Consider the following 26,570-nt stretch of genomic DNA (forward strand, 5'->3'; position numbering starts at 1 on the left):
GCCTCAGAGTGGGGAATGGCCATGTGACATTATGGGAAGCCCATAGCATTTCCAATCAGGGAAATCTGGGGTTGGGGTTTTATCTGTCTGATGATGAAATGATCCTATGATCATCTGGTTTTTGTTTCTTAACAAAAACAATCTTGAACCCATAGGATGAATTTACATGATCATAGTGAATGATCTTTTTAATGTGCTAGATTCAGTTTGTTAGTATCTTTTCAAGAATTTTTGTATTTATGTTCATCAAGGATATTGGCCTGTATTTTTGTTTTTGTTGTATCCTTTTTATTTTGGAATCAGAGCAATGCTGGGTCTTATAAAATGAGCATGGAAGTATTTCTTCCTCCTCAATTTTTTGAAGAGTTTGAGCAGAACACACATTAGCTCTTCTTTGAATGTTTGGTAGAATTCAGGAGTAAAGCCATCAGGTTCTGGGATATTCTTTCACAGAATACTTATTACTGATTCAACTTCCTCACTTGTCATTGGTCTGTTCAGATTTCCCATTTCTTTATAACTTATCTTGATAGGTTGGGTCTAGAAATTTATTTCTCCTATTTTATCAAATTCATTGGTATATAGTTTTTCATAATAGTCTCTAATGATCCACTGTATTTCTTTGATATCAGTTGTACATTTTTCATCTATTTTGAGTCTTTTTTCTAGATATTTGTCCATTTTATTTATCATTTTAAAAGGCCAAACTTTCATTTCATTGTTTTCAATTATTTTTTAGCATCCATTTCATATTTCTACACTGAGTTTTTTTATTTTCTTCCTCCCATAAATTTTTGATTTATTAGGTTCTTGTTTTTTAGTTGCTTGAGTTACCTTAGATCAGTGGTTCTCAACCTTCCTAATACTGCAGCCCTTTAATACAGTTCCTGTGGGTCACAACCCACAAGTTGAGAACCGCTGCCTCATCTGATACAAATATGGCTACCCCAGTTGGCCTTGGTTTCCACTTGCACAGAATATGTTTTTCTGTGCCTTCACTTTCAGTCTATGTCAGTCTTTATCAGTGAGGTGAGTCTGTTGTAGGTAGCATAGAGTGGGTCTTGCTTTTTTAATCAATTCAGCCACTCTTTTTTTTCATATTTTTTTCATTTTAGATTCAACTACATTTATTGAACATCTAGACACTATGCCATGAACTCTCATTACTAACTTGTAAAGTATTTATTTTTTTTATTTTTTATTAAATCATGGGGTACAATGTACTGATTTCATATAGAATTAGGAATGCTTACATCACACTGGTTAATATATACCTTGTCTCATTTACTTAGTTGTTAAGACATTTATACTCTTTTAATTGGAGAATTTAATCCATTTACACTGAAGGTTGTTGTAGATATGTGAGGGTTTACCTTTGTTCATTTGTTAACTATTTTCTGGTCATTTTGTCGACCCTTTGTTCCTTTCTTCCTCTCTAAGTTACAGTGCTAACTATGCTTTGTTTTCTTTCTCTTTCGCATATGTTCACCTTCTGTGGCTTTTTTCTTTGTGGTTACCATGGGACTAAAAAATAAATTGTATAGTTATAATAAGCAATTTAAAGCTGATAGTGACTTAAGTTTGATAGCATAAAAATAATACTCTAGGTTTTGTCCCTTCCCACCCCCTATAATTTATGTTTTTGAGCCTTAATTTATCTATACTTAGTCACAAATTACAGCTATCTTTTTGTTTTTTTAATTTTTAGAGACAAAGTCTCACTTCATCTCCCTCAGTAGAGTGCTCTGGTATCACAGCTTACAGCAACCTCAAACTCCTGGGCTTAGGCAATTCTCTTGCCTCAGCCTCCCAAGTAGCCGGAACTACAGTTTGCCCACCACAAGGCCCAGCTATTTTTTGTTGCAGTTTGGCCAGGGCTGGGTTCAAACCTGCCACCCTCAGTATATAGAGCTTGGCACCCTACCCACTGAGCCACAGACACCACCCAGCTATTGTTTTTAACCATTTTCACTTTAAGCTTTTGAACTAGAACTGAGATATACATACCATGTTTCCCTGAAAATAAGACCTAACCAAAAAATAAGCCCTAGCAGGATTTCTATGCATTTGTTAAATATGAGCCCTTCCTGGATAATAAGACCTAGTGATGGGCGTGGCTATGCAGATACACTATGCATTTCAGCGCAGAGCTGTAAGGAAGATTTCTATGCATTTGTTAAATATAAGCCCTACCCCTATAATAAAACATAGTGATGGCTGTGGCTATGCAGATACACATGCATTTCTGCGCAGAGCGGTCAGGAAGACTGGAATACCTTTTATCTGCCACAGCTCCTTTCTCTAAGCCATTCACACTTGCATGAGTGCGTGTGTGGTAACCACGGTTGCAGGCATCATATTGCACACGTGCGAACAGCTAGGGGAAAGGAGTTCACGCATCACTAGAGCCAGCCCCATCAACAAGGTTGGCTCCCCCTGTCAGGTTCCAGAAGAAGATGACTTAACTGTATTTGAATAAATGTAGATTGTGGTATTATACTTAATAAAAATAAGACATCCCCTGAAAATAAGCCCTAGTGTGTCTTCTTGAGAATAAGTATAAGACAGTGTCTTATTTCCAGGAAAACATGGTAACACCATTATATGTACCTATAACTACAACACTCTAACTCCACAGAGATCTTGTTATCACCTGGTGTTCTTTATCACACTTCTGTCACTCTAGTCAAAATGAAATTTTCTCTGTGTTGTTTCAGTCCCTTTGTGTGGGAGACAAGCACTAGATAATGTTAGTTGCCATACCTACTTTGAGGTATTTCTGGCAGCTTTCCAAAGATACTTTTAAAAAGAAAATACTTTATGGCTAAATTTTTTCATTTCCGGAAATGAGGAAAAGAACAGCACCAGGTTTTGTGCAATTAATATGTGCAAAAGTTTTCTAGCACCACCCCTGGCTTATTTTAGGGAAAAGAACTACAATATACAAAAAGCTAAGGTCTGCTTGCCTGTCTTAGCCGACCTCATTTTCTCTGTGTCTAGAAATTTAAAACATGAATTGACTTAATAAAAATGGGCCCCCAAAAACACTCGATGGCAATAAAGCCATTGTTTACATGTTCGTGTTATTGTGGTGGAAATAATATTGTGATCTTAAAACTTTGTCACTATGGGAAAGAATCTGTTTCAAACCGACTTCTCCTTGGGTTGTATCTTGACACCTCTAAACACTTTCTACTTCAAACTGAGATCAAAATTCAGTCTCATTCAGAAAGGCCAGGAGTTTGACTTTTATGTGTCAAAACGCACTGAAAATAAACCCTTATCTCACCTCAGGCTGTAGAACTAATACTTTTTGGATGGTACCTTTAAAAATATCGAGGGCTAAATGCCATGCAAGATCCTAGATTAGATCTTGGAACAGAAAAAAAAGATATCAGTGGAAAAACTGATAAAATATGAATAAAGTCTGCAGTTTAGTTTAATTGTAATTTTTCACTTTTGACAAATGCATCAGGGTTATGTGAGATAATGATGTTACCAGAAATCGGGTGAAAGGTACACAGGACTTTCTGTATTATCTTTGTAATTATTGTGTATGTCTAAGATTATCTCAAAATCAAAAGTTTATTTCGAAAACATTAAGAGGAACTAAGCTTTCTACTGCTGAAGGCAAAAGTTAACAAATATGGAAAGAATACAATCTGTGGTGTTGAATTGCAATTGGAGGGAAGATGATTTGTTCAGAGAATACCATGACTTGTTAACATTAAGGTCAGACCCAGGTCACATAAAAAAAGACCTTGTAACTATAATAAAAAGTTGAAACTTTGTCGTCAGGCAACTGCTTAAAGGCTGGGATAGTGTTTTCAGGGCCTTTTGTTTTTACCAGCATCTAGCATAGTGCTGGGCATCCTTTGACGACTTTCTGAGTCCCATCTGCAAATTTCAGATTAGTTGGCTAGAATCTTCAGGGACTGAAGGTGTGGGGAGACTCCAAGGGCCGTGCCTAGTCACAAACCAGAGTAATATGGAATACAGTCTGTCACCAAAGTGATATAAAAAGTATAGTATGAAGTATGGATTGAATACATCTGATCAGGGGTTTAATCTGCAAACCAAAAATGTGCACCAGTTGGCCCTCTATGATTCAGAAGCAGGCTCTTACAGAGCTATGCAAGGCTCAGCAATGCTTAAAAACGCCTCACCAATTGTGGAAGGTCAGAAAGCTTGTTAGATAAGCCAAAACCTTAAACTTGGTACTTGTAAAAGCAGAGCACTTGGGCCAGACAGAAGACTTGTGATTCCTTTTCTTCTTCTTCTTTTTTATGGTTTAGGATTCATTGAGGGTACAAAGAATTAGGTCACACTGATTGCATGTTCAAGTCCCTCTTATAATTGTGTCCTGCCCACAAGAGGTGTGCCATGCACCAAAACCACCCATCCTGTCTCTCCTCCCCTCTCCCCACTTGCTCATGCCCCTACCTCCCTACCCTGTATTAGATCATCTACTACCTTCATATTAGAATTAAGTACATTGGATTTTTTCTTCTCCATTCTTGTAATGCTTTACTAAGAAGAATGTGTTCCACCTCAATCCAGATTAATACAAAAGATGTAAAGTCTCCATCTTTTTTAGTAGCTGAATAGTATTCCATGCTATATATATATATGCACCACAGCTTGTTAATCCATTCCTGGGTTGGTGGGCATTTAGGTCATTTCCAAATTTTGGCAATAGTAAGTTGAGCTGCAATAAACAGTTGAGACTTGTGATTCATAACCAGTGTCCTTCTGAACACATCATGGAGGGCTTTAGTCTAATCCAAACTCACTCCAATTTATTACATCAATTCAAAGACATTTCATTTCTCTGGACTTCAGGTTGCTTCTTTGTAAACAAGCGTATTAGGCTAGTTATTCCTTCTAACACTGAATCTCTACAACAACTCAATACTTGCCATGTACATTGGTGAAACCCTAAAAAGTGTATCCATAATATTTATAATTTAAGACACCAGCCATGATTTTTATCACTTTACTTGTCTTGACTCATTTACTCCACATACAACCCCCTATGTTTACTACTTTGTCATCTCCACTTTATAGATGAGTAAAGCAGAGAGAAGTTAAGGAACGCTCCTAAGGTTACATTGCTAGTGAATTAGGGAGGCAGGACTTGAGTATGAGCAGACTGAGAGGGTGAAAAGTGCTCCAGTTCAGGGCATATTTTGCAGGTAGATTTAACTGGACTGTTTGATTGGAGATGGGGAGAGAGAGAAGGAAGTATATCAAAGTTGATGCTAACTTCTCCACCCCACCTTGGCCTTGCTTCTGCAAATACCTTTATAGGGTGATATTTCTCAAGGCAGCACATCCACAGTGAGGAATCAGTCAGTTAACCTTTCCTGTGTGAGCAACAAAGAGAATATAACTCCTTGTTCTTTTCTTCAATTAAACTGGACAGGTAGCAAAGGGTGGGGCCCAGGTTTCATTGCAATCAGCACTTCCCTCTGTGCAGAACTCAAGAGTTACAAGGCTTGACTGTCAGCTTTGAGAACAACCTTCCCCTTATATACAGATATGAAGTACTTATAATAGAGATATGCACCCTGTGAGCGCTGAGTAAGTCATAGCTAAGAATAAAACAATGCTTTATCTTACAAAGTGTCTTATTTATTGATTTTTAATGTTCTCAAAAAAGTCTCCAAGAAAGATAAAAGTCTAGATGAGTCTCACTATAAAACAAATTCTTTAAGTCACCACTGTATTCTTATAAAAAGACACAAAGCACATTATTCCCCTATGGGTGATTTCCTAGAGCTCTAAGATGTTGGCAGAAAGCTGAATAAAAGCCCCTAAAACAGATTAATGGCTCAATGTCACCAAGGAACAAGATGGCAGAGAGGTTTCCTCTGTGTGCCATCTCAAAGGCTTGGTAGTAGCTGCCTAGAGTCTAAGAGATAAAGCACAATGATCAATTAGTAATGTCTGTTAAGGGTGGAAAGGAAGAATGAATACATGCACGTCAAGTGTCTCTATCTATCTTCCAAAGGCAGAATTGTAACAGCTAAAGCACTTCAAACAGAATGCAGGCTCCCTCGTGATAGAGATTCCCTCTCCCTGCAAGTGTGCACTGGGGGATGCAGCCTGATCAGTTATTGTTAGTACTCCCTTTGACTCTGCCAATGGCTATTAAAAATGGGTATCTTTGAGGGCCTAGAAATGTGGAGGGATTTTAACAATCTTCTTTATACCTTCATGCACGGCCTGAATTTCCATCATACTATCATACACCATTTTTATAGTTAGAAACAAAGCCATTTCTATTTATTTAAAAATTAAGTATTTTTGAAGGTAAGGGTACTCTTAGCATTAGGGCTGAGTAAATATATGGAGGCAACAATCTCTCCTCAATTACAAATTTTTATCATCTCTAAAACTTGTTATGAAATGTAATTCCATACCTGGTATGTAGGACCCGGGAGTTAATTCTGTAAGAGATTGCTAGAAAGGCAGAGAGGCAGGCAAAAGACTAGGAAGGAGGGCAGCACAGAAAAGAAAACTAAAGTAGGATTTTTGTAGTGAGACCTTAAGAGAAGCATAGAAAGCCAAGAGATGGTCAGGCCTAATTGACACTCCTATTTTGTCAGGAGAGTAGGAAGTGAGGGCCCTAGACTTAGGCAGCTCTATAGCAGCATGGCACTGCACACACAGAGACCGCATGAAAAACGCATAAAAGTTTAACCCCCAAGAGAGCAATCCGGGTCTGGCTCCTCACTGACATATAACCTTGCATAAACCACTCCATCTCTGTGCACCTGTTTCCCCCTGGGCAAAACAGGAATAATAACTGCCTTTGTCTCCAAGTCTTGCTGTGAAGACCGAGTTAATACAGGTAAAATGCTCAGCATAGTGCCTGGTACACAATAAACAGAATAAACGTACAATGCATTTGGAGTTTTTCATTTTAAAAAATGGATTTGAGAATTAACTATTTATCCAAAATAAGTAGAGTTATACACACTATTCAAAGCTTTTCCCATATCAAATACCAAAAATGCTTTTGTCTCTGTGGGCACAGTGGGACCCAGGAGATAGAGATTAAGAACTCTGTCTCAAAATAAGAAAGTGTTTGATTAATTAAACAAAAGAATAGACTATATTTTGAAAACACCTAAGTTGCTGGTTATTTGCAGGAAAGCTAGATGAATTTATAAGCATCTTATTGAAAGCAAAAAATATTATAGCGAAGAGGAATAGGAGAAATTTAATTGTGCAGCAAGTAAATTTATCACTAAATTAGGATGTGCAAAGCAATATTATTTCTCTTTATTCGGATCACTGTCTTAATTGTTTTAATTTAGTTAGCACATAAAACCATATTGATAAGGGTTCTATAAGTACTCATGACTTAGGCCTGGCCCTATTTTTCTCACAATTCGTTCAGTTTTTATAACCATCTTCTCCTACCCAAAGAAAAGGATTTTGAAAAGAATCTCCTAGATGGAGTAACGCTAGATTTGAAAAGATACCAAAGTGAAAACTGAAGTTGTAACTCGTATAATGTGCTTTTTAATCTTTTAATTTTTTAGATTAATTTAACCATTCATCTTAGTTCCATGGACAAAAGACTTTCACCAGGGCACCCCAGGAACCTCATTTAAGATACTCTTCTAGAGACACAAAAATGTCAGAAACTCGAACCCCTTCCAATTTACTGTTGGTCCTACATCCTCTTCCCTTATTCGAAATACAGGGATTTTTCCCTTGCAAAGGCACTCTAGGTTATTAAAATTAAAGTCTGATAATCTTAGCTTGAATCTTTCAATCCACTTTTATTAGTGATACAAATTCAAGCAAGTTCCCATAGTTTCCTAAACTCTTTTATTAATAGAGTTTTATTCATATTAAATATAAAATGTTAAAAGCATAGTACATGAAAAACTTTTATGAGCCTGTATATAAACATGATTGAAGATGATAGATAAAGAAATCATGTCCCCCCAGCCCAGCCTCTACCCAGAAAACCTGAACAAGCTAAAGAATGATGAAAAAATATTCATAAAGTATGAGAAGGTTAAGAGGAAATAAAGTGTAGCCACGAATGAAGGAAACTATCCTTTCCTCCTTCATTCTACTCACTTTTGAATCACAAGATTGAAGGACAGGAGGTGTTTAAGGGGTTTAAGATACAAGAAGAGCTTGGGGTTGGGATGATCATCTCTTTTCCTCTTTCCCTTCCATGCTCGAGCCTCTTAGAACCTTTCTCTTTCTCGGAACCCACCTACACTTCCTCACATGTCTTCCTTTCCCCTGCCTTCCCCTTGATTTTGGACAGAGATCTTCTGTTACAGACTGTTTGGAGAGTTCAGAGGAGCCAGGGTTGAGGTCAGATAAAGGACAGGAAGGAGCTTGCCGATTGTCCTCCAGGCTGCAGAGACAGGGAGGCAGAGAAGACCTCTGAGGCAATGGGGGCTCAGCCAGATTATCCAAATCAAACAGGAATTGATGCAGTGAAATAAGTCATTGCTAAATTTTTGGATATACTAAAAGAATATAAGGTAGGAGAGATAAAGTGATCTATCCAGAGCCCTTAAAACTATGAGAAGCTACAGCTAATACCTACAACCCCAGAGCACAGGCCATGGGGCCCAAGAGCGCTTCTGCCTTCACCGTGGGTACCCTTGCTGGGCCGCCTCCCCCACAGCCAGTGGAGGAATCCCCAACCCCCTCCTGACTTCCAAACATCACACAAATGTCGGTTGCTCTTTGCCTTGTTGGCCACTGTGGTTCTCAGGCTTGCAACAACGTGACTGAAGAGAAAACATAAGAAGAACTGGCATGGTGTTAAAGACCAAGAAACAATGGCTGGAGCATCTCCATGTCTCATTATTTCATTGTAGTTATCTTTTTGGTTTGATTTTCTCTCTACCTTAACCCAAAAGGATCATAAAGAAAGCAAAACAATCAAGGGAACAAGATCTAGGCCTTGGCTGGATTGTCCCCTGTACCACATGTCTCAGAAGCCTAAGCATGACAGGCCAGGTGCAGGAAGGCCTGCCACGCGCCGTGGCTAAAAATCCACATGACATGTTAGTCCCAGTGAAGGTTCCCAGCTAGCAAGAAAGCTGGCTGTGAATGGTGCTGTTTTTAAGGAAACAAAAAGATACGTACTGCCTTGTCTTGATCTCTGCATCCCCTAATGCACATCATAGTTCTTGGAATCTAGCAAATGCACAGTGTTTCCTGATTAAGCCTCAGGATTGTGGTCCAGTGAGCATGGAAATGAGACTTGATATCACTGACCACAGCGCCTAGAATGTATCATATTAGCCCAGTACTAAGTATCCCCCAACTTTAACACTATCTTGCCCACCTCTACTCCCCTACCTAGTGCCAGTATTATTCTTTTTAAAAGTTGGTCATGGGTGGCACCTATGGCTCAAAGGAGTAGGGCGCCAGTCCCATATGCCGGAGGTGGAGGGTTCGAACCCAGCCCTAGCCAAAAACTGCAAAGTTAATCATATCCTCTCTCTCTCAGCTAAGAACTCTCTAGTGGTCCCCTGTCTTCCTTAGAGCCAGCTTCAAAGCCCTTCCACTGTTTCTCCAGAAGCTCATACCTCTCTAATCGTGTTGGCTCTTTGCTCTTCCCTGAATGTGTTGTGATGGCTTTTTTGATATATCACCTGGTAAGACTCCCAAGCTGTTCAGTCTAATGCTGTTCTAGGTGTTGTGGTGAAGGTGCTTTAAAGGTATAATCAAAGTTTCTAATTGTTTGCCCTTAAATAGGAGAGATAACCCTGGATTTAATCAGTTTGGATTTAAGAAAAGCTCTGTGGCTTTCTCCAGTGGGAAACAGTTTTACTTGTAGACAACAGCATTGGCTCGTGTTCCTGGACTTTCATCCTATTTATACTCTTCCCTTCCTGACTGCCTGCCCTCCAGATGTCAGGCTTGCTTTGCTAGCCCCCACGGTCATGTATGCCAATTCCTTATAGTAAATCTCAGTGCATGTGTGTGTCTTGGTGGCTCTGCTTCTCTGTTTGAAGTCTCAGTGCTCACATGTCAACCACTCTCTTAGAAACCTGGTCTGATTTTATCTTCCTGAAATTCCTCTTTCCTTAACTGGATGTATAGCTTACTCCTTCACCTCTCTCAGGTAAGGCTTCTTTCTCAGAGATACCTTCTAGAGTCATGCTACTTTAAATTGCAAGATCTGCACCTTGGTGTTTCCTGTCTCCATTCCCAGCTCTATTTTTCTCCATAGTAACATGTGACACCATCTATACTTTACTTGCTGAATTTTATTTATTGTCTATCTCCTCCTACTAGAATCTGAGCTCCACAAGAACAGAGACTTTTCTCTTTCGTGTTCATTGCTAGATCTAGTATGTAAGATATGGTATCTGTTCAGCAAATATTTAATAAATTAATGAGCAATGAATGAGTTCACTATATGTTAGAAATGATCTTCTGTCTTCATGCTGCAGCTAACTCTTCAATACCTCTGCTGGGACCAAAGCCCAGCCCTAAACTCTAACCTACTTGATTGGAAACTTGAGACTCTAACATTCACCAGTGAGCTCCCCAAGGCATGTCTCCTGTTCCTCACACTCCGAATACAGTTATGGGTCCTTCCACTGGTAGAAAGACGGCCCATATATTCCCACCCACACCTCTGCCACTGCTCCCCCTGCTCACCTGCTGAGCCTTGCTCAGGAACAGGTCTGCTCGAACAAACTCTAAATTTACTCACTGAATTGTCATGGACTCAAGTTTCTGTGCTAAAAATAGATACTTTTACTTTCCCCGTGTCATGGAAAGTTGGTTACTTCTTCCTTCTCACTGAACTCTCTTTCTAAGAAAACAAATTCCTCCCTTTCAAGTCTACTACTAAATGGCTGATTCTTTAGGATTTTTAAATTGCTTTATGTACCTAAGAATAAGGACATTTTCAAGGATGACTCAGATTTTGAATTCATTTTGTTAAGCTACAGGCTGGTTAGGTTTTGTCCCACTCACAGTGCACGTGTGGGGGCTAAAATGAAACTTACTTTCTATTCTGTGGCTAAGCAACTTTCGGTAGGCTGAAAGCCAATCCAGGACTGAAGTACCTAAAGATAGGAGCCAGATCTCTCCTAGATACCTAAGAAAGGGTTTTTTTCTCCTTATTGATCAAAATGCAGAGGGGAAAGCCAAGTAGTTGAAGATTATGCCAAAGGAGGCAGCTCAGAGCCACTAATATTGAAAATCATATAAAATGCTCATACATCTTTCTGGGATTCTCTTTCACTCAAGAGTTATTTGAAAGTAGGTCAAAATTATCATTAAAAATCACCAATTCAACTCACTAATATAAAGACATTTAATTAGTCCTTGGAAACAGATGGATAATACACAGTTGTTAACTCCACTTACATCCTCTTCCCTCACATTCTATTTTATTTTTATATGTGCTAATAGGAATTACATAGCTTTGAAAATGGGTTTAACTATTCATATTAGTTTTAGTCCACTGGTGGAAAGAGGAACATGGTCATATTACTAAACGCAAGTGGGGGTAGAGGGGTATTTCTTAAACATATTCCAGAACACAAAAGCCATAATGGAAGATATTAATATATTATATGACAGTCAAAATTTCAGAATCTACTATAAACAAGTTAAAAGGGAAGTTATAGATTGGAATAAAATGTTTTCAATACAGAAAATACTTAAGTTTTTCTATCAGGTATATATATTTGTAAAACTCTGTAAATTGCAAAAGATAATAACCAAATATAAAAGTGGGCACAAGAAGAGAACAGGCAATTCACAGAATATAACAAATGGCCAATAAACGTGTGAGACTATGTTCAATATCACTAGTATTTGTAACATAAATGATTCTAGTTCTCTCCATTAGTTTAATAAAAATTAAAAAGATAAGTGATATCAAGTCAAAACTGTGGAGTAATAAGTGTCCTCATTATTTGTTGAGCAGAATGCAAATGGAAACACTTTGGAAGAAATTTTACAGTATCTAATTACATTTGAAATGCATACTCATTTTGACCCAGAAATTCCATATTTTGGTATCTATATACTTTGACATGCCTGCAAAGAGATGTTCACGTCCATGTTTTTTGCCATAAATTAATATACATATGTAGGGAAATGGTTGAAATATATAATCATACCCAGATTCTGTGTACTCACATTGTGCAGCATGAGAAAGGAAGTCTAAAACATAAAATGAAGTAAAACAAATGCAACATGTTATAGTTATATTTAAGTGCACAAAACGCTTCTTATGTTATAAAAATAATACAGAAAACATACCCATCTTTTGGTATCTCACACCGAGGAGATGTGGAACCGAGAGTTTGTAAAAAGGGATGCTTATTTTATCCATTCCTTTTGAAGTTCTCACAGTGTCATATTAATTATATATCACTTTTGTAATTCAAATCTGTTTCTACAGATGATAGAAAGGAGTTTAGAAAGCAAACACAAATTCCCACATTTACCCTTACTATTTAGCAGTCTTTGTCTAATTCTCCTCTTCTACCCCCTCACATGTCCCACACATTCCCGCTTAACAGCCCAGTTAATGTGTAATTTAATTTGCAAAGGCTTTCTTGACTTTTATCACCCTTATATGGCTTTAATCCATTGCTTTATATAAAAATTGACTCACACTTGTTTCATCATTCCTAAGATGATGAGCCTTGCAAGGACGGGAAGATGAGTATATGATCTCTGACATGGGGTCTAGCCCATGAATGAAGCCTGAATGAATAAAATCATAGTACCTATAGGTCCCCTTTCCTAAAATTTAATTTGAAGCAGTCCTCATCCTTCTAGACTCCTGCCCAGATTTTTAACTCACATCTTCTCTTCTGTAATTTTTTTTATTAAATCATAGCTGTGTACATTAACACAATTATGGGGTACAATGTGCTAGTTTTATATACAATTTGAAATATTTTCATCAAACTGCTTAACATAGCCTTCACCACATTTTCTTAGTTATTGTGTTAAGATATTTATATTCTACCCTGAGTAGATTTAACATATACCTTTGTAAAATGCACCATAGGTGTGTTGCTTATCTTCTTGTCTGTCAAACTCACTCAACCTTTTAAACTCTGTTTAAACCCACAGTCCTGAGTACGTCCTACTCCCATTCTTACCCTCTTCTCGCTCGCATCCTACCTTCACTTTCAGACTTGATCCTGCTGGAGTGAGAGAGTGTATTGTATGATGGGGTGAGAAAGGGAGAGTCTTTAAATACAATAGTTAAGTCACCTGAATCTTTGAATCTCCCGTATCTATTGCAGCATCTGCCATGTGGTAAGTCCTTGGTGAATGAATTAATGAATGAAAATTATAATAGTGAAGTTCAAGTAAACATAGCCCCAAGGTCATGACAGGTACCACATTCTCAACAAAATCCCGCCTGATCCTCAACCCACACCATCACCTAGTACCCCAAAGCTTAGATCCTATAAATAGGAGCTAATAATTCTTTTGCATGGATGATATAAATGTCACAAATTCCACCAGCTTAAATAAATTTACTTTGTAGGAAAATCACCTAAACCTTCCTGGAAAACTATGATTCTCATACTATGTATAATTTGAGCAATAGTCAAAATTATGGATCTCAAAGTCAGACATTTCTGAATTTGAATCCTGACTTCATTGCAGACTAATTGTGTCAGCTTGTTTGGAAGAGCTACTTACTCTTTATGCCTTCTTTTTATCATCTGACAAAAAAAAAAAAAAACAGTAAGGTACAGCATCAACCTCAAAGGTAGTTGTGGGTCAAGACAGATTAAGTGCTTGGCACAGCACCTGGAAACGGTTCAAGCGAGATCATCTATGTTGTTCTTATGTTACTTGATTTTTTGCTTCACAATGGAACAAAACCAGAAAATTAGAAAGGAAGGGGCTAAATATGTATATAAGAAAAATCAAGGCCCAGGGATAGAAAGGAAGCTGCTAGAATTTATAAAGCATCTTTAGCCATGGTCCTGCTGTGTAACTGCATATATGTAACGGTCTGGGAAGTGCTGAGAGGATTCCTACAACACAGGGAAAACCCAGCTGTCAGCATTAATGTCCAAGAGAGAACAAGTAGGGCTCTGCTTACACTGCTTAAAAAAGCAGGAAAGTATGTATAATGGGTTTTTAAAATATGTATTCAAGTGATTACTGCCATCATTTCGCTGAAGAAGGAACTCCTGTTTGTTGGGGAAATGTTAAATCATGCCAATAAGGGCAGGTTAGTGGGTAGAGACTGAGGGTACGTGTGCATAAGGCACTGATTCTTATCCTCAGGAAGAGTCCCATGACTTGGGAAGGGCTGTCTCTGGATATAACGTCTCTCTCAGTCCTCCCAAGGCCCAGCTTCACTCACCCTGGGAGCAGAGCTGTGCACACTAGGGGCTTTGTATTCCTAAGCTGTGTGACAGGTGAGACCTCACTGTGCAATCTGCTGGCGGAGATTCATACTGCCAGTGGAGTGTGCGCCCTCAAAGTCAGCCACACCAAGAGGAATGGAGTTGGGGATATGAAGACAGGTGTCTCTGCCTCTGCAGCCTCCTTTTCATAGCTGCTTCCCCAAAACCACCTCTCAAGCCATTCCAGGCCACTGTGTTTCCAGACTGTTCTGGGGGGTGGGGGGGAGTCCCACAGAAGGAAAAAAATTAAAGGCCAATTTCCTGAGTCATCATGTTTCAGCCACCTCTGCCTCCGTCCCTCATGGTTCAGGTTACCACTATTCCTGAGTGACAAGACTCTGGTGACTGAATCACTTTCCTGGGCATGGAATAACTTGAGGCTCTGACAGGCCACATCTGGGAGGAGGAACTGTCACTGTCCATATCAGGGCTGCCTGCACCTGGCTCCAGAACAGCGCCCTGAGTGCTGAGAAGCCAGCAGCAGGCACCCTTTCAGCCTTCACAAGCTGCTCTTGCCTCCTTGATGGAAGGCAAACAGAACGAACATTTATTGAGTACCTACTGTGTACAAGGCACTCTGCCCAGGCTTTAGAATAATATTCTGTCAAATCTTCACTACAAATCTGGGTTTTTTCCTCCCATATGAGAGGAATGGTTGTTCATTAGGATCCCTGTTGCAGAATACAAATACCCAGCTGACCACGGTTTGAAACTTTTTAAGTGCAGTGGCTAAGAGTACTGTCTGTAAAGGCAGAATGGCTACTTTCAAATCCCTGTACTACTGTTTTGTGTATGAAACTTTGGGCCATTTACATAGAGCACTTTATATTTCAGTTTCCTCGTTTGTAAAAATGGGAGGAAAAATAGTACTTTCAGGCTAGAATTGCTATGAGGATAAAATGCATCTACATATGTAAAGAAGAGAGCTTGGCAAGTACAAGTCTGGGGTGAGGCGAGGCTAAGGCTGGTTTAATGCCGCCGTGATGTCAGGGAAGCTCAGAACTCCCACTCTTCCATCCTGCCACCCTCAGCATGTTGACTGAAGTGAGGTGACAAGACAGCAGCCACGGTTTCATGCATCACGTGTGGAAATAGCATCTGAGCAAAACATAAATATTAAAAAGGGACTATTTCTTCCCATGCTTTACATTTTAAGAAGGAAGAAAACCTTCCCAGCAAACTTCTCTTTCTGTTCCTTAGAGGAAAGCAAGCATCCAGATCCTCAGCCTCTGCTATTATTTCTGCTAGCAAAGAAAAAAGCAGAGAGTGTGAAGAATGACTGTTTGAATGACTAGCAATGTCAGTCATATAAAGTAGCTTAAGATAACATGGCTTCAGTAGCTTCAGGTCCACATCAGAACTAAAACACAAAAACAAGTCCAGAAACTCTGCTGTGATGCCACTTCCCAGATGACCTCACATAGATTGTGTTATTAGTAGGCTATGCTACTGCGACAAGGCACCACAAACTGGCTGGAGTTTAAACCACAGACAGTTATTGTCCCTATACTGAAGGCTAGAAGTCCAAGGTAAAGGTGTGAGGGGAGTTTCCTCCTGGGCTGTGAGGGCAGGAATTGTTTGGTACCTCTCCCCTCCATCTCTACCTCTATCTTTACGTCGGCATTCTCCCTGTGTGTCTGTCTCCTTATTTCCCTTTTATTAAGATCCTAGCTATATTGAGTTGGAGTCCACACTAATGACATCATTTTAAATTGATTGCCTCTGTAAAACCTTATCTTCAAATAAAGTCTCTGCTGCAGTACTAAAGGATAGGACTTCAACATACGAACTGGGGATGGACACAGCTCAACCCATAACACAGGTGAAACCATTTTAATAGATCCCAAGAATGTACATACATACTCTTAGGGAAAAAACTGGGTGCGTGTGTGACATCTTTCTACTTGAGCCATTTATAAGGAATTCACATTAAAGAACAGGTTGAGACCAAAGCATTCCTAAACAAACTACAGGAAAAGAAACACATCAGTTGAGTGCAAAAATAGATACCCCTTCAACTCAACTGGTAACAATTTTTAGGAGGAAAAGTATGATTGTTGTTCCTTTGTATCTTTCTTGTCTCTAGAAAGGCCCAATGAATTATTCATAATGCAATAATGCTCTGCTTGATAGAAGTACTTTTAACTGAAACCTTTAGGGAAACAAAACACGGAACATAGAATCTTACATTCCTTCCTACTTTGTAAGACAAGAGGTCACACACTTAGAGAGTCTAAGATTTAGTCTATTAAGGACAAAAACTTTGTTTTTAAATTAACCATTACACTCAGCTACTCTTCCCACTAAGCTAAGGCATGCCATTGGCCAGCAGCAGACTAGAATGCAAAGGACCATACTTGGAAAAAATTGCCATGTTTCTTAATGTTGAAACAACTGTCTGTAACAGCTGGTATTAGATAAGTGATATGTCAGTCACAGTACAAGTGCTACATGAGTCCTCTTATATGAGGCATCTAAAATAGTTAAAAATCTAGAAGACCATAGAACAGTAATTGCCAGGAGATGCAGAAAAGAGCATAAGGGGAGATGTTCAATGGATCTAAAGTTACAAGTATACAACATGAGCAATGTTCAGTGGTCTGCTGTACAGAGAGTGTCTGTAGTTAACAAGAAGGTATTATGTACTTAATAATTTGTTAAGAGAGTAGATCTCATGTTAAGTGTTCTTGCCACCAAAAAGGGGGATATAAAAAAGATACTTTTAAGGTAATGGATATGTCTATTTCCTGAATATGGTGATAGTAACACAAACATATACACCATCCAAACTCACATTAATTATGTGCAGGTTGTTATATATCAATCAGTAGAGTTGGGAAACATAGTATAATAAGCAGTTACTATGTGCTAAGCAGAACAAGGGTTATTTCATTTAATGCTCAAACAACGATTTAATAAGGAAGGAACTGTTATTTCTATGTGTTATAAAGAGACTCACACATAGATTGTTCAAGTGTTTGAACCTAGGTCTACTTGACGTCAAAGCTCAAACTCTTGAGAGAACAAGCAGCTGTACTAAACATCAAATACTAGTTTTGCTACTGGTTCTGAAACTCTGGGTAATCTCTTTGTCATCTGCAAAAGTTGGATAAGACTTATCTGTCTCAATGAGGGGAAACCTGGCATTTCCCCTTAGACTTCTTACCTTTGAATCAAAAACATTTGACCATACATGCTCTTTATTTTAATAAAAGAAGAAATTGACTTTGGTTCCAGCACCACCACACAAATACTCACTGTCAAAGCAAGGGTTTTTTTCTGAGACTAAACCCTTCAATGCTTAGTGTACGGCCCCTCTTGTCTTTATTGTAGATTCTCCTCACCAGTGTTAAGTCACGGCTCACAAAAGAAACTCAGTCGCCTTCTGAATCCAGCCTCCTTCCTGTTTTCTATTCTCTTACATACAAGGCTTTCACATTCAGATCTTTTATCCACCTGAGGTTTATGCCTATATGTGATACTAGTTTAATTTTTTTCCATATAATGAGCCCATTTTTCCAAACACCATCTACTAAATAATCTGTTTTTACCCCTATTGATTTATACCGATGGATCTGTCTTGGAGATATCTACATATGCAATGGTGTATTTCCCTGTTTTTGCTCTGACATCACATATTTTCTTACTAAGTCCTTGTAATACCACTCTTAATATCTGGAAGAGCAAGCACACCCTCTTTCCTCCTTTTTTAAGGCTGAACTAGTATGTTGGTATAATAAAACTCAAACTGTTTTTCTTCTGCTATTATACCACAACAATCAAAACAGAACACTTTAGACCAAATGTGAGGGTCTTTCCACAAACACCTAGAAAACAAGCAGTGCTGTAGTAGACACCAAACACTGTCTACCTGGAAACAACCTCAGAAACCACAGTTTGAAGCCTCAGTCCCATAAGATGTCTCCTTCCTTCCCACCAGCCTTAAGTCTGAGCCTCTAGAACAGCGCTTCTCAACCTTCCTAATGCCTCCTAATGCTGCAACCCTTTAATACAATTCCTCATGTTGTGGTGACCTCCTGACCATAAAATTATTTTCGTTGCTACTTCATTGTAATTTTGCTACTGTTATGAATCATAATGTAAATATCTGATGCAGGATGTATTTTCATTGTTACAAAGGGGTTGCAACTCACAGGTTGAGAACCACTGCTCTAGAACTTTTGACTGACCAGCTCAGTCAATTTGGACTCAATTAGTTTGTTGAACCAGCTCACAGAATTCAGGGAAACTTACCTTACGGATTTGTTATAAAGGGTACTACAAAGGATACCATAAAGAGATGCATAGGGCAAGACACATGGATATGGGTGCAGAGTTCCCATGCCCTCCTCAGGTGTGCCACCCTCGGGGAACCGTCACATCTTCAGCTATCTGGAAGCTCTCTGAAACCTGTCCTTTGGGGCCTTTTGTATTGACTTTGTGGATGGGTGTAACTGACAATCATGAAGAAAATGTGCTGGGAAACAACTCTAGATGATGTAATGTTAACAGACTGAGTGGAGAGACCCAGCAAGGCCTGTCTGTTCACATTCTTCTTGGCCTCTGTGTAGCAATCCACCCTCTGGGGTATGTGGAAGGACCCTTCAGAAATGTGGATCTTATTACCTACAATCAGGGAAGCTGGTCAGAGAAGTATTTTTACTGGCTAGATCTGAGACAGAAATGCAGAGAAAGATTCCTGCCTTGGAGAGAGAAAGGAACAAGTGAAAGGAAGGCAGGAGGTGGTCAGAGAGACAGATTGTTTTCTGAGGCCTAAAGTGCCCCCCAACAATATGACAAGGCTGTAACAAAGGTCATGGGAGTTATCAGCCAGAAACCACAGACAAAAAAGAAGTACGTATATGAACAATCAACACTATGACATCTACTTCATAGTATCACACCTACCTATTTGTGGACCATTATTTTTCCACATAACTTTAAAAGGGCTTGGCAGCTCTTACTCTTTTTCTATAGTCTAGAACAATTTTAACAAACTAGGAACTGAGAACAATTTTGACAAACTAGGAATTGATTGGTCCTTGAAATCATGATAGAAGTCATCTAGAAAATCATGCTGGCTGGGTATTTGGGGTGAGGATAGATTTTGACAATTTGATTTCTTCAGTATGTATTGGTTGGTCTAAGTTTTCTAGTTTCTCTTGCACATGTTTTAGATTTTGTGTTTTTCTAGAATTTGTTAATTTGATCAAGTTCTTCAACATCATTATAACTCTGACTTTAGATATTTATTTCTCCTTTTAAATCCTTACTTATCTGCATTATATAATTTTTCTTGTTAAGTTTTGTCAATTATCTGTCTACAACATTACTTCTTATAACGAATCAGCTTTGGGGCTTTTTAACCTTCTCCATGGTTTACTGTTGTTACTCTTGTTCTCCAATCTGTGTATTTCTGCCAGTATCTTTCTTGTTTTTAGCTTTCCTATTTCTTTCAGTTTGTTCTGTTACTTTCTTCCAACTTAATGGTTGATGGCCTAGTTCACATCATCATCATATATAAATATCATAAAATATTCATATGAATATTATTTCTAAGTAATACTTAATGAATAGAAATTCATTAGTTTCTCTTAAGCCCAAAGTTATTCTGTACAAAGTAATTTAATTTAAAAACATATGGTTTTTCCTCTATAAGTGAGCAAGAGACTTGAATGAAATAAATAATTGGGACTTGATCAAGCTAAAAAGCTTTTGCACAGCTAAGAGTACCACAAAGAGAGCAAACAGACAGCCTTCAGAATGGGAGAAGATTTTTGCATTTTATTCATCTGACAAAGGCCTGATAACTAGAATCTACAGAGAATTCAAATTAAACAATAAGTAAAATACAAACAACCCTCTCTATTAGTGGGCAAGAGATTTTAACAGAAAATTCTCCAAGGATGACAGAGGAATGGCCAACAAACATTTAAAAATGCTCATCATTTTTAATCATCTGAGAAATGTAAATCAAAACCACTCTAAGATATCACCTAATCTCAGCAAGATTCTCTCACATCACAAAGTCCCAAAACACCCAATGCTGGCGTGGATGTAGAGAGAAGGGAACACTTCTACACCACTGGTGGGATTGCAAACTAATACAGCCTTTTTGGAGAGAAGTATGGAGAATCCTAAAGATCTAAAAGTAGATCTTCCATTTGATCCTGCAATCCCAGGAAGAACAAAAATCATTTTACCACAAAAATTCTGCAAAAAACATTTGCACCCAAATGTTTATTGTGACTCAATTTATAATTGCCAAGTCATGGAAGCAACTTAAGTGCCCATCAACCCACGAATGGATCAACAAACTGTGGTATATGTACACCATGGAATACTATTCAGCCATTAAGAAGATGAAGACTTACAGCTTTTACATTTACCTGGATGGAGTTGAAACACATTCTTCTTAGCAAAGTATCATAAGAATGGAAAAATAAATAGCCAATGTACTCAATACTAATATGAAACCAATATATAAACAATCACATATTCATATGAACAACAAAACAAATATAGTCTAGTATAGGGATAGAGGGAGGTAGAGGAGTGGGGAAGATGTTTGACAGAAAGAGGGAGGGCATGAGGTGGGATCTCACCTAATGTGCATACTATGAGGGTGAATAACATGTCCATGGGGTGAGGGGTTCTTTTACAAGTGGAACTTAACATTGGAAATGACAACAATGTAACCTAAAAATTTGTACCCTCATATTTATTTGAAATAAAAAAAGAAAAAAAGAAATGGTTTGTTATACTCTCTTAAAAATGACTTCTGATGCTATATTATAATTTAAAAACTATATTGATTCAATGGAATTGAGTGAAATTTTCTTTGAGGTCTGTTTTAGTGTCTATTTGTATAAGTGTTCTGTATTGTCTCTATTACAATAACTCCTAACTGATCTACAAACATTCTTGATAAAATCTAGTTAGTCTCCTGAGTACAGAGTTCTAATGTTTATATAAAACAAATCCTGCCTCCCTAACACAGAGGTCTGTAGTTAAAACCACTGCCCCAGCCCTAGCTTTCCTCTGTCTAAAACTCTTCTTCTTCTAATGGTTTCCCATTACTCCTATGATAAAGACCATTTGGCTAACATCTGCACCCTTCTGCAGTGTCGTTTCCTACTGTGGCCCCTCATGCGTGGAACTTCAGCTACAGTGCCTTTCACCTGCACAAGACTCCCTCCCTCCATGAGGCCTTTGCCTCTGCTGCTTCCACTGCAAAGAAAGTTTCACTCCAGCCCACTTCATCCACTTAACTCATCCTTACCTTTCAGATCTCAACTCTGTCCTATCTTCACGAAAGTCTCCTATGACCTTATGGCTAATTTAGCACCTTCCTCCAATTACAAAACCTCAGAGCATTTACTGCTCTTCTATTGCATGAATTATGGTTCTAATTGTATATTTACACATGTGATTCTTTAATATATAGCTCATCCACTAGTCTCTGTATGCCAATAGAACTGGGAGTTTCTATTTTTTCACTATAATTGTATTACCAGTTCTTAATACATTGTCCTCCACAAACATTCACTGAAGAATGGGCAAGCAGGCTCCACGCCCAGAGCACAGTGGTTATGGAGCCAGCCACATACACCGAGGCTGGCAGCTTCGAACCCAGCCAGGACCAGCTAAACAACAGTGACAACTGCAATAAAAAATAGCTGGGCATTGTGACAGACACCTGTAGTTCCAGCTACTTGGGAGGCTGAGGCAAGAGAATCGCTTAAGCCCAGGAGTTTGAGGTTGCTGTGAGCTGTGACACCACAGCACTCTACCTAGGGCGAAATAGTGAGACTCTGTCTCAAAAGAAAAAGAAAGAGAGAAAGATGGACAAGCAATCTAAATTGCAAAAATAAATCAGACATTTCAAAGTTACATCTGATTCCCTGTTACTATGCACTGGGAAAAATCTAGCCAATGCTCCCCCACCCCCATTTTCTCACCTACTTTACAAGAGATCTTGAGAAGACATTGGATGAACAGCAATTGTATTCTTAAGAATATATTAAAAAAGATTTAGTGCACATACATTCTAGGAAACATGCTTATAATTCCCTTAGGCCATTATTATAAACATATTAACTATAGGGTGAATAGACTGTGTATATCACACATTAGAAAACTACAAAGCAATATCCTTTATGAATATAGATGCAAAAATTCTCAACAAAATACTAGCAAACTGAATTCAACAGCACATTAAAAAAATAATTCACCATGAACAAGTGGGTTTATCCCAGGGATTCAAGGATGGTTCAACATACACAAATCAATAAACATGATTCACCACATAAACAGAAGCAAAAATAAAGATGATATGATCACCCCAATAGATGCAGAAAAAACATTTGATAAAATCAAGCACCCTTTAATTAAAAATACCCTCAACATACTAGGCATAGAAGGAACATGCCTCAAAATAATAAAAGCCATATATAACAAACCACAGCCAACTTTATACTGAATGGGAAAAAGTTCAAAGAATTCCCCCTAAGAACTGGAACAAAACATAAATGTCCATTGTCACCTTTTTTTTTTCTGACATAATGTTGGAAGTCCTAGCCAGAGTCATCAGGCAAGAGAAAGAACTAAAAGGTAGTCAAATTAGAAAAGAGGAGGTTAAATCTTCACTTTTTGATGATCATATGATCTTTATCTATAAAATCCCAAAGACTCCACAGAAGGCCTCCTAGAACAGATAAACAAATTTAGTAAAGTCTCAGGTTACAAAGTCAATATACACAAACCAGTAGTATTTCTGTTTACTAATAATAGCCAAGCTGAAAGTCAAATCAAAGGCTCAATACCATTCAATAAGATACTAGGAATGTACTTAACCAAACAGGTGAAAAGTTTCAATAGGAAAACTAAAAATTACTAAAGAATTTTCAGATCAACAAACATGGAAAAATATATTATGCTCATGAATTGGTAGAATCAGCATTATTAAAACATCCATACTGCCCAAAGTGACAAACAGATTCAGTGCAAACCCCATAAAAATATTAACATCATATTTCACAGATCTAGAAAAAAACAATTCTACATTTCATTTGAAACCAAAAAAGAGACTGAATAGCCAAAGCAATCTTAAGCAAAAATTGAGGCATCGCTTTACCAGGCTGCAAATTATACTACAAGGCTATGGTAGCCAAAACAGTACGGTACTGGTATAAAAGTAGAAACATAAACCAATGCAGCCAAACATAAAACCCAGATATAAAACCACATATCTATGACCAACTGATCTTTAACAAAGAAGACAACAAAATACAGTAGGGAAAGGAAGCCCTGTTTGATAAACTATGCTGGGAAAACTGGATAGTCACATGCAGAAGAATGAAAAGGGCCACTTATCTTTCACCACATACAAAAATTAATTCAAGAGGGATACAAGACTTAAATTTAAGGCATGACACCATAAGAATTCTAGAAGAAAATGAAGAAGAAAAAACTCTTATAGACATCAACCTAGGCAAAAAATGGTGACTAAGACCCCAAAGGCAAATACAATAACAAAAATAAATGAGACTTGATTATATTAAAAGTCCTCAGAACAGCAAAGTTAATAATAAAGAGAATAAATAGACAACCTACAGAATGGGAGAAAATATTCAGAAACTATACATCTGATAAAGGATTAACATCTAGAATGTACAAAGAACTCAAATCAGCAAGAAAAAAAAACATGAAAATGGTGAAAATATATGAACCAAAGTTTTTCAAAAGAAGACAGGCAAATGGCCAACAAACATAGGAAGAAATGCTTAATATCACTAATCATCAGGGAAATTCAAATTAAAACCACATAGCAATGTCACCTTACCTCTGTCAGAGTAGCCATCATTAAAAAATCCAAAACAATACTGGTGTAGATGCAGAGAGATAGGAACACCTACACACTGTTGGTGGAACTGCAAATTAGTACAGCCTCTGTGGAAAATGATATGGTGATACCTCAAAGAAAGAAATGTAGACCTACCATTTGATCCAATGATTCTGCTACTGGGTGTCTATCCTGAGGAAAAGAAGTTATTTTATCAAACAGATTCCTGCACTTGAATATTTATTGCAGCACAATTCACAACCACAAAGCACAATCCACAGGAACCAAATTAAAGGCCCATCAGTTCATGAGTGGATTAATAAGATGTGGTATATACTGGGTGGTGCCTGTGGCTCAAGGAGTAAGGAGCCGGCCCTATATACCAGAGGTTCAAACCCAGCCCAGGCCAAAAACTGCAAAAAAAAAAATGTGGTATATACTTACTATGGAGCCCTACTCGGCCATAAAAAGGAATGAAATAATATCTTATTTCAGCAGCAACCTGGATGAAACCAGAAACCATTATCCTAAGTGAAGTATCTCAGGAAAGAAAAAACAAATACCACAGGTACTCTCTAATAATTAAGCTAATTAATGGACACAAAGAAATACAAAGGACATTGAGAACCAAGAAGGAGGGAGGGAGAAAGAAGGGAGGTGAAAAAACCACCTATCAGAGACAATGAACACTGTTCTGATGATAGGCACACCGAAAGCCCTGACTTAAGCATTATGAAAGGTAGCCATGTAAGAAAAGTATTTGAACACATTCTTCTTAGTAAAGCATCACAAGAATGAAGAAGAAAGAATCCAATGTACTCAATTCTAATATGAAGACAGTAGATGATCGAGTAGTGGGGTTAGGGGAATGAGGGAGCAGGGCAAGGGGAAGAGGGAGGAGCATTGGGGGTCATGGTGTATGGCACACCGCTTGGGAGAGGGACACAATTATAAAAAGGGACTTTACCTAAAAAATGCAATCAGTGTAACCTAATTCTTTGTAGCCTCAATGAATCCCAAACAATTTAAAAACAGAAAAAGAAGTGTATTCCCTTAACTATAACTAAGACTTTGGATGTTACAAACATAAATAATGTAAACTTATCCCATGTACACTCATATTGCCCCAAATGTTTTTAAAAAGTTATTGCAAAATAAAGTAACATTAAAAAATGTAAAAAAAATTTGGACTCCTTTAATAACTTTATTTGAAATAAAAAATACTATACAGTCATGGAAATAAGCAAGATATAGCTACATATAACATGGATATCACAAAAATTAATGTTAAGCAAAACCACTACACACAAAAATATATGGATTATATACCATTTGCGTAAAGTTCCAAAACTTTCCAAATTAATATATAATATTTAGGGTTGTATATATTGATCAGGGTAATGCAAGGGAGAATTAGAAAATGATTAGAAAGGGTTACATGGCGCATCTCGGGGGAAAAGCTGACATTGTTCTTGACCTGAGAAGTGATTATATAAGTGTTCATTGATAACACTTCATTAGACTGTATGTTTGTGTTTTGTAGTTTTCAATGTCAGTTTTATTTTAGGTGAAAGAGTTTCTAAAATAGCATGTAAGATGCTAAGACATTTAATAAATGATAGTTGTACCCCAAAATCCTTCAGATAGACTTTGGTTGGTTAAGAGGATTGAGATCTAGGAATTTTGTCTGTGATATGTTAAAGAAAAATTTTGATGTCAAAATTTTGCATTAATAAGGCAGAAATCTTCATTTGGTGAACAGAGCAGCTTATGTAATTTTAGTGTGCTCTATAACAAAAGAAAACCTGGAACATGGTTTAGAGAGAAGGAGACACCTAAATTGCTCTAAAGAAAAGAGTAAAAACTGTTTGAGAGAGTAGACCTGGCAGCTAAGATAGTAACTGGTCTTGAGAGAGAGAAGAAAGATCTAGAAGATAATGGCAACCCCCAGGACTGAAGATGAACCTGTGTTCTCTTCCTGACTGGGAGGAATAGATGAAGGTTTAACGCAGTGTTTAATATTCAATTTTAACTTGTCTGGTGTTCATTAATCACTAATTCCATTCCATCTCCTTCAATTTCAGTGAAGGTAGCCTCACATGACAGCTTAGAAGATGAAGTAATAGATATAAAGCTCAGCATGAACCAAGGCCGTGCAGCAGAAGCCAGCAATCACAGAAGCAAAAAACACACAGGGACTAAGAATTCCCTGGAACGTGGGGAAGGAGGCTGGGAAGACACTGGTTCAAAGACGCAAAATTCAGTTAGATAGGAGGAGTAAGTTCAGGAAATTGAGTGTAAAACATGGTGACTGTAAT

The sequence above is a fragment of the Otolemur garnettii genome, unplaced genomic scaffold (genome assembly GCF_000181295.1).
Source record: "Otolemur garnettii isolate 467f Iridium unplaced genomic scaffold, OtoGar3 scaffold00011, whole genome shotgun sequence".
Taxonomy (NCBI): domain Eukaryota; kingdom Metazoa; phylum Chordata; class Mammalia; order Primates; family Galagidae; genus Otolemur; species Otolemur garnettii.